The sequence below is a fragment of the Neophocaena asiaeorientalis genome, unplaced genomic scaffold (genome assembly GCF_003031525.2).
Source record: "Neophocaena asiaeorientalis asiaeorientalis breed wild unplaced genomic scaffold, Neophocaena_asiaeorientalis_V1.1 scaffold25, whole genome shotgun sequence".
NCBI lineage: Eukaryota > Metazoa > Chordata > Mammalia > Artiodactyla > Phocoenidae > Neophocaena > Neophocaena asiaeorientalis.
This window is the reverse complement of record NW_020172492.1, coordinates 2,705,462-2,713,116: the sequence shown is the minus strand read 5'-3', so window position 1 is coordinate 2,713,116 and position 7,655 is coordinate 2,705,462.

Genomic DNA, 7,655 nt, shown 5'->3' with positions numbered 1-7,655 from the left:
AAGCACTGAAAAATAATGTTTGCTTATCCCAAGGCTCTCTTGAAGATACTGAGAAGTGTCTTCAAGGTACATAGCAATAAGATACCTACAAATCTTCCTAAAATTGTATCCTAAAATATGTTTCTTAACAAAACTTCCTAAAATTTCTCTTTAGATATCTGGATATTCTTATTCTCCAGGAGCTATTTGGTGTTTTTATTCTCTCTCTCATCATTTTCCAGTACTCCATTTTTATGCATTATTTTATTCAAGACCACAGATTCCTTGGAGCAGATCAACACAAAGAATTCTGCTGAGCAGCCTGGGGAGGGAGGCTGTGAATACTTCTACTTTAATATTTTCACCTTTGTTATATATTCTTCATCAGCCCTGTGTTAGAGGTTCTCTTTCCTCGTGTTAGGGTCTCAGGCAAGTGAAGGTTAGAGAGAACACAGAACTAGACCAAGATTACTGTTTCATTTAATATTGCTGCATAAATCACCCCAGGGCTTAGTGGTACACAATAACCATTGTAGTAGTCACACAGACTCCATGGGTCAGGAATTTGGACAGTGCACCGCAGGGCCGTGATGTCTGGGGCCTCAGCTGGGAAGACGTGAATTCTGGGGATGATGGATCTCGGCTGTAAACTTTTGGAGACGCCTTCATTCACGTGTGCAGTCACTAATGTTGCTGTTGACTGGGCTGAACTCTCAGCTGGTCTGTTGACTGGAACATTTGCCATGGCCTTTCCGGGTGCTATCTTTACATGCACTAGTTCAGGCTTCCTCAGAGCATGGGGGCTGGGTTCCAAGAACAAGCGCTCCAAGAAAACAAAGCAGAGGTGTGCTCCATTTTTATGGTCAAATCACGAAAACTGCAGGTGTCACTTCCACAGTACTCTGTTGCTTGAGGCAGTCATAAAGGTATGCCCAGCTTCAAGGGGAAGGGATCCTTACCATTAAGTGGAAGAATGTCAAGGTACATTGCGTGAAAAGCATGGAGGTTGGGAGATATTGTTGCAGTCGTCTTGGAAAGTACAGTCTTCCTGAATCTTCCAGAATCACAGATGGGAGATATTGTTGCAGCCATCTTTGGAAAATACAATCTTCCAGAATCACAGAATAGCCGAGTAGGGATTTGAACCAAGTTTTATCTAACTCCAATTCCTATCATTTTAATCACTATTCTAAAATTCATTCTTCAATGTAAGTAAAAATTCTGTCACAATGCAGAATTATATTCATTACATTTTAGATATCAGTAAATAATTCAAAAGGAAATGCATTTGCAAAAATGTTGGATTATACAAGAAAAATTTGTCAAAAAGCCATTTTAAATGTACTGTTTTCCAAATAATAATGAGGAAGACTTTATTTTCTTTCAAAACCACATCTTTCGAAAGTGAGTGTAGGGGTTTGGTTTACATTGAGTTACTCTGATATTTTTAAATGAGATGTCAAATATAATTTAATGCTTGAAGCTTGAAGCAAGCCTGACTACATTTAGAGTTTGACAGCATGCAGTGTTTCTATTAAGCTATCTATCCATGGGGATCAAATATTATGTTTAATGTAGAAGCCTATTAAGTGATACCTGTGGATCTATGTATATATGGATTATCGATTAATAATAATGAGTGTTTATTGAGTGCTTTCTGTGTGCCATGTTCCTTTCATAGTTTATCATTTTCTTTTTTTTAGCATGCGTTTTTTTAATACAGCAGGTTTTTTATTAGTTATCTATTTTATACATATTAGTGTATATATGTCAATCCCAGTCTCCCAATTCATCCCAACCCCCTTCCCCTGGCCCCCCACTTTCCCCTCTTGGTGTCCATACATTTGTTCTCTACATCTGTGTCTCTATTTCTGCCTTGCACAGTGGTTCATCTGTACCATTTTTCTAGATTCCACATATATGCATTAATATACGATATTTGTTTTTCTCTTTCTGACTTACTTTACTCTGTATGACAGTATCTAGGTCCATCCACATCTCTACAAATGACCCTCTTTCGTTCCTTTTTATGGCTGAGTAATATTCCATTGTATATATGTACCACATCTTTATCCATTCGTCTGTTGATGGGCATTTAGGTTGCTTCCATGACCTGGCAGTTTATCATTTTAAATGCCTTCGGTAAATGTGTGGGGAAGATGCTATGACTTCATTTTGATGGATGGAGAAGCTTAGAAGTGTTTCTTGATACTTTGTCTAAGGTCACACAGCTGGTCAGAGCAGCATTTTTAAGCTCTATTTTATCCTGTTTCCATCACGTATGAAATGTAACCGTCTCATTCACCCTTTGAATATCTAAGCTCCAGCTGTTCCCAAGGTGACACTTTGGTAGGATCCACCCTGGTCAGTTGTGCCTTGAGGAGCAAGGTGGTGCCACGTTGGTAAATGTATGATATTCATGAACATCTCCGTGAGGTCACTACAGTTTAGGAACTGCATGGGAAGTGCAATTTCTTTTGTTACTCATAAAGATCTGTGGGTTATCATTCTCCACATTTTATAGATGAAGAGTGGCTTCAGAGGCAAAATGGAATGTAGTTTGTCACTTAGAGGGAATCATGCCTTTAAGTACTTTGCTTTTTGTCCATTAGTGCTTCTTCCTGTAATACAAGCACATAGATACACACACACACACACACACACACACAGAAAGGTGAGAATTAGGTGGATGAAATGATGGGACTAATTGTTTCCTTTAACAGTGCTTTTCAGACTTACAAAATTTATGTTCATGGAAGATTGAAATACATGTAGCTAACGCTTTACTCTGGGTTAATATGACTCCTAACCTCTTACACGTATAGTACAGCATCTGATGAATAATGAGCATTAATATAAGGGTGACTGAACCATTCCTTCCTTAATTTAAAATTTCTGAGAATAAATATAGACCCAGTTATGGAGGTGATGTTCAGGGTGAGGAAGTTGCCTGTAGAATAGGACTCCTGAAATGTCAGAAAGGAGTAGGATTTTCTCTTCTTCTCTGTAGTCTAATGGAAAGCTTCCTCCACATCTACTTTTAGTTAACAAACCCCATTCTTCACCTGTGGGTACTCTTCATTGATTCTAAAATCTGTTTCCAGTGGTCTAACCATAGCAGTCTTTCCTTGGACCATCAGTGATTTAATTGATGTTCGGGCATTGCTTTCAGAACATTTTGACTATTAACATTTCGGTTAAATTCACAGATTGTCCTGACAGCCCACCACTCATTGCTTGCAGATGATACTGTGATTTTAACAGTTTGGAGTTTTTAACTCAAGATACCATCTTGTGGTGCCCCCTGGAATGGTGCATGCAGTTCTGGTGTAAGGACATACCAAGAGGATCAGAACTTGAGTTTGGACATAAAAGTATTAAAAAGTATGATGAACAGAGGGATATGGTTGAAGTCTAGAAGTGAACAGGTAAATCAAATCCATGTGAGGTTTCTATATCAGGTAGTCAACACAGATACAGAGTGAAAATGGAAATTGGTTAACGTTTTTAAAGTAAAATCAAGAATATTCATAAGAAGTTGTTGAGAGGAAGCCAGTGGCATTCAGGGTATATTTCTAACTTTTGGAGGGTGACATCATGGTGGATAACCATTGTGTTCCATCTCAAATGATCTCTTAGTGACAGAGGTGGAAATCTGGGTGAGTTGCCCCAGCATGGCATTGTTTATGTACTTAGCTGCTTTGTCTTCTCCTTTGTTCTCTATGTGGGAATATTTATAGACTATCTGTAGTCATTATCTTTGATTCTTTCTCTTAGCAGTTCTGATAGAGAAATGCATGAGATTTTATTCTTGACACAAAGACCAGTATTATTATTATTTTTAATCTCATGAAAATGATTATAGGCAAGCTCTATTATTAAATTTAAATCAATCTAGCATATTTAATCTATGTCTGTCTATACCCAATTCTATAGCTATATCTGTAATTTATTAACCATATTGCTTTGAGACCTATTTCTTTGGCTTGTCAAGTAAGTTTTCTACTTTACCCAAAGCCTTATATTCTGATCTGATTTTTCTGCATTCTTCCTTCTACTGACTCTGGCTCAATGAATGCCTAGGGTGTACGTGAGTGTTAAGAGACTGCAGTTTGGGGACATTTGACATAAGAAGCTGCTGAATGTGCCAGTAGGGAGCTAATGATGCAGCAGAAGGGCCGTGAGTGATGAAGCAAGACCTGCCAGTTACTGTGCTTCCCTTTGTCTGTTGACCTTGAGGAAGTTCAAAGTGCTGAATAGGTCGTTGAGCGCTTACCCACTCAGTTCCAAGCGCCCACCTTCCGTGACCTCATGTGCCTAAGGCACGTGTGGCAAGTTCTTCGCATTAGTTTGGCACTTAAGGAAGATCAAGCTGTCATCTTGAGAAGAGCAAAGATATTAGAGTCGTGGAACAGATTTCCGACCCTAATACACAGAAACCATGCTAGTCTGAACTCAGAGGAAGACCAGTTTTATAGACAAAACAAATAATACATATGGAATGAAACAAATACTGAGTAGAAATAAGTTCCATTGATTTAGTCAGAAGCTTCCTGGTAAGTGTCAGGGAAGAGAGTCACATGTTAACAATTGGGGATGAAAGCTGGGACACAGCAGAAAATTATGGACGAATCTTAGGACAGGATATTACATTTGTTTCACTTGCTCCTTATTTCTGAGACATAAATGAATGTTCCTTAATATGTCTTTCTTCCTCCAAGCAAGCGTGCCCTGACCCAGTTACAGAATATTTGTGGCAATTTTAGATGAAGGGTGGAGGGGAGAGGGTTATGAGTCTGAGATAGTAACAGAAAATTTCATTTACTTTGTAGACCTCCATGCCTGTTTGAAGTCTTCTGGCATAGTAGTGATAGAGTTTTGCTTAGCCCAGGTCTTTATTTTAGCTTGAAAAATAACATTTGTTAAAATAACAAGTTCACTGGGCTGATCTTGGGTGAAAGCTTTTATTTGAGAATAAGGATTAATCCAATCATACTTAATTGGTAAAGTGCTCCAAGATAAACTACAGTTGCAGATTGCATCTATTGTTTAACTTAATACAAGTATACAGATTTCATTTTATGTGAGACCCCTTGAGAAGTGCTTCGAAGGATGAAATACCTCCAATACAAAAGTAAAGAAACAAAAAACCCAGAATCATTTAACCTTCTGTTAAAACTATAACCTTTGTCTCCCATTTTTTTTGCAATTAAAATTGTCTGAAGGGCTTCCCTGGTGGCGCAGTGGTTGAGAGTCCGCCTGCTGATGCAGGGGACACGGGTTCGTGCCCCGGTCCGGGAAGATCCCACATGCCGCGGAGTGGCTGGGCCCGTGAGCCGTGGCCGCTGAGCCTGCGCGTCTGGAGCCTGTGCTCCGCAACGGGAGAGGCCGCAACAGTGAGAGTCCCGTGTACCGAAAAAAAAAAAAAAAATTGTCTGAAGACATTAGTATCCACCTCTAATCTCCAAATAGCTAGATGTACATAAGATCTTAACATGACAAATAGAATATAGCCTTCACATTTTCTTGGGCTTGGAAGGAATTAAACCATGCATATACGCTCCCTAAAAAAATTCACACCTCAGCCTGAGAAAGCCTCAGAATTGTGCTGAAAAGTGAAAACTGGCACTCAGATTGGCAGGGGAGGGGGGAAGGAAATTTGCTGAAGTTACTTGTTTTTTATGGAGGCAGGTTAGTGTGGGGTAGTGCGTTTCAAATTGTAATATGCTTTACATGGGAAATACGTGATTCACAGGGGATTTTGCTCAAATGCAGATTTTAATTCAGTGGGTCTGAGATGAGACCGGAATCTGTTTCTAATAAGCTCCCGGGTGAGGCCAAGGCAGCTGGTCTGAAGATCATACTCTGAGTAAAAAGGAGCTATAGAAGAAGCCGCCTATGCAGACGCTAGGGTTAAATCCTACTTCCGTTTACTAGCTGATCTTAATCTCTCTGAGCTCCACCTTGCTACCCTGCCCAATCGAACCCATTTGACAGGAACATTGTAAACACAATAATGTTGATAAAGCATTTTTTTGCATTTAGCACTCTACGCCATGTCAATAACTATAAACATAGACTATTTGGAATTAAATAAAAGCTCATAGGGCATTATTATAATTATTTATTCTTTTTTGGTGGGATGTAACCATTGTTTGATGATAATTTTTGAATTGTTGCAGATATAGGAAGAAATAGAAATAAGTACTGAGTAAGTTGGACGGGAACAACGGAGAGAGTCCCAATACTCATACAGATCTATCTAGAGCTGTTCTCAGAGGCTGGTCCTGCCCAGCAGCATGGCTTCGGCTGGGAACTTGTAAGAAATGCAAATTCTCAGACCCCATCCCAGACTTACTGGATCCGGGACTGCCTGGCCTCCCAGGATCCAACAAGCCCTCCAGGTGATTCTGATGCATGTTAAGGAGTGAGGCCCACTGAGGAACCCATCGGGGAGGGTTGTAGATTTAATAAACCACTCCTGGCTGTGCTCTGCCAAGTGACCCCATTCCATTCTCCGAGTCCAGCTCCTCACATGAATAAATAGTTCCGCTTAGAAGGTATTATATATGTGTTACTAATGAAATAGCAAGATGTTAAATAATCAGGAACCCAAGAAAGAGGTACTGATGGGGATGGATACAAAGGCAGAGACTAATAAAAAAAAATAAGAATAGGAAAATTTGATGGAGTCTGGGGGTCAAGAAAAACTGATCTGAATAGAGTCAGATTAGTGCCAAGCAACCAAAACGTTTAAAATAAAAAAAAAAAAAACAACAGGCACAATATACCCTATGCCTTTGGATTTCTCTGTTTTATCTTCAGCAATGAACTAGAAATTGTAACTATGGCAAAGGAAGCTTTAAGGAAAGCACCACAGTTTTCAACCTATGTTAGAGTGTAGAGAAAGGTACAATGTAAAACATCCACAAATTCAGGAGCCTTCTGTGAACCAGGAGAAAAAAAAAAAGCTTCACGTTTTGTAGATGAGTACGGTCACTAGAAGGTTTAACTATGGGTGCACCTGTAAATTCGAATCTGCAATGTCTGTATTTTAATCTCTCTCAGGTTCTTGAAATCTGAGTTTGTCGCACACGGCTTTCACTAAGGCATCTACTTGTATCTGTCTGTCTCCCCCCACAAGGCATGACACTGAACATTTCTTAAAATAGAAAAAGAGGGCTTCCCTGGTGGCGCAGTGGTTGAGAGTCCTCCTGCCGATGCAGGGGACACGGGTTCGTGCCCCGGTCCGGGAAGATCCCACGTTCCGCAGAGTGGCTGGGCCCGTGAGCCATGGCTGCTGAGCCTGCGCGTCCGGAGCCTGTGCTCTGCAATGGGAGAGGCCACAACAGTGAGAGGCCTGCATATGGCAAAAAAAAAAAAAAAAATAGAAAAAGAAAACTGGCTTTATGGATGTTGAGGTAACGTTTCTTGGGTTCCGAACAAGATCTAAGAAATCAGACTATCACTGTGTACAGGCAGTGATTTGAGATAAGCTATGTAACCAAACCTTTTAAAGTTCTCATATTTGGTTTGTATCAGGTCACGGGAGAGGAAAGGAAGAGGGAGGGAGTGAGAGAGGGGGAAGAAGAGGGAGAGAAAGGGAGAGCAGTATGTATACTGTTTTATATTCATTCATTGATTTAGAAAATAATACTGTGTGTATCTTAGTTCAG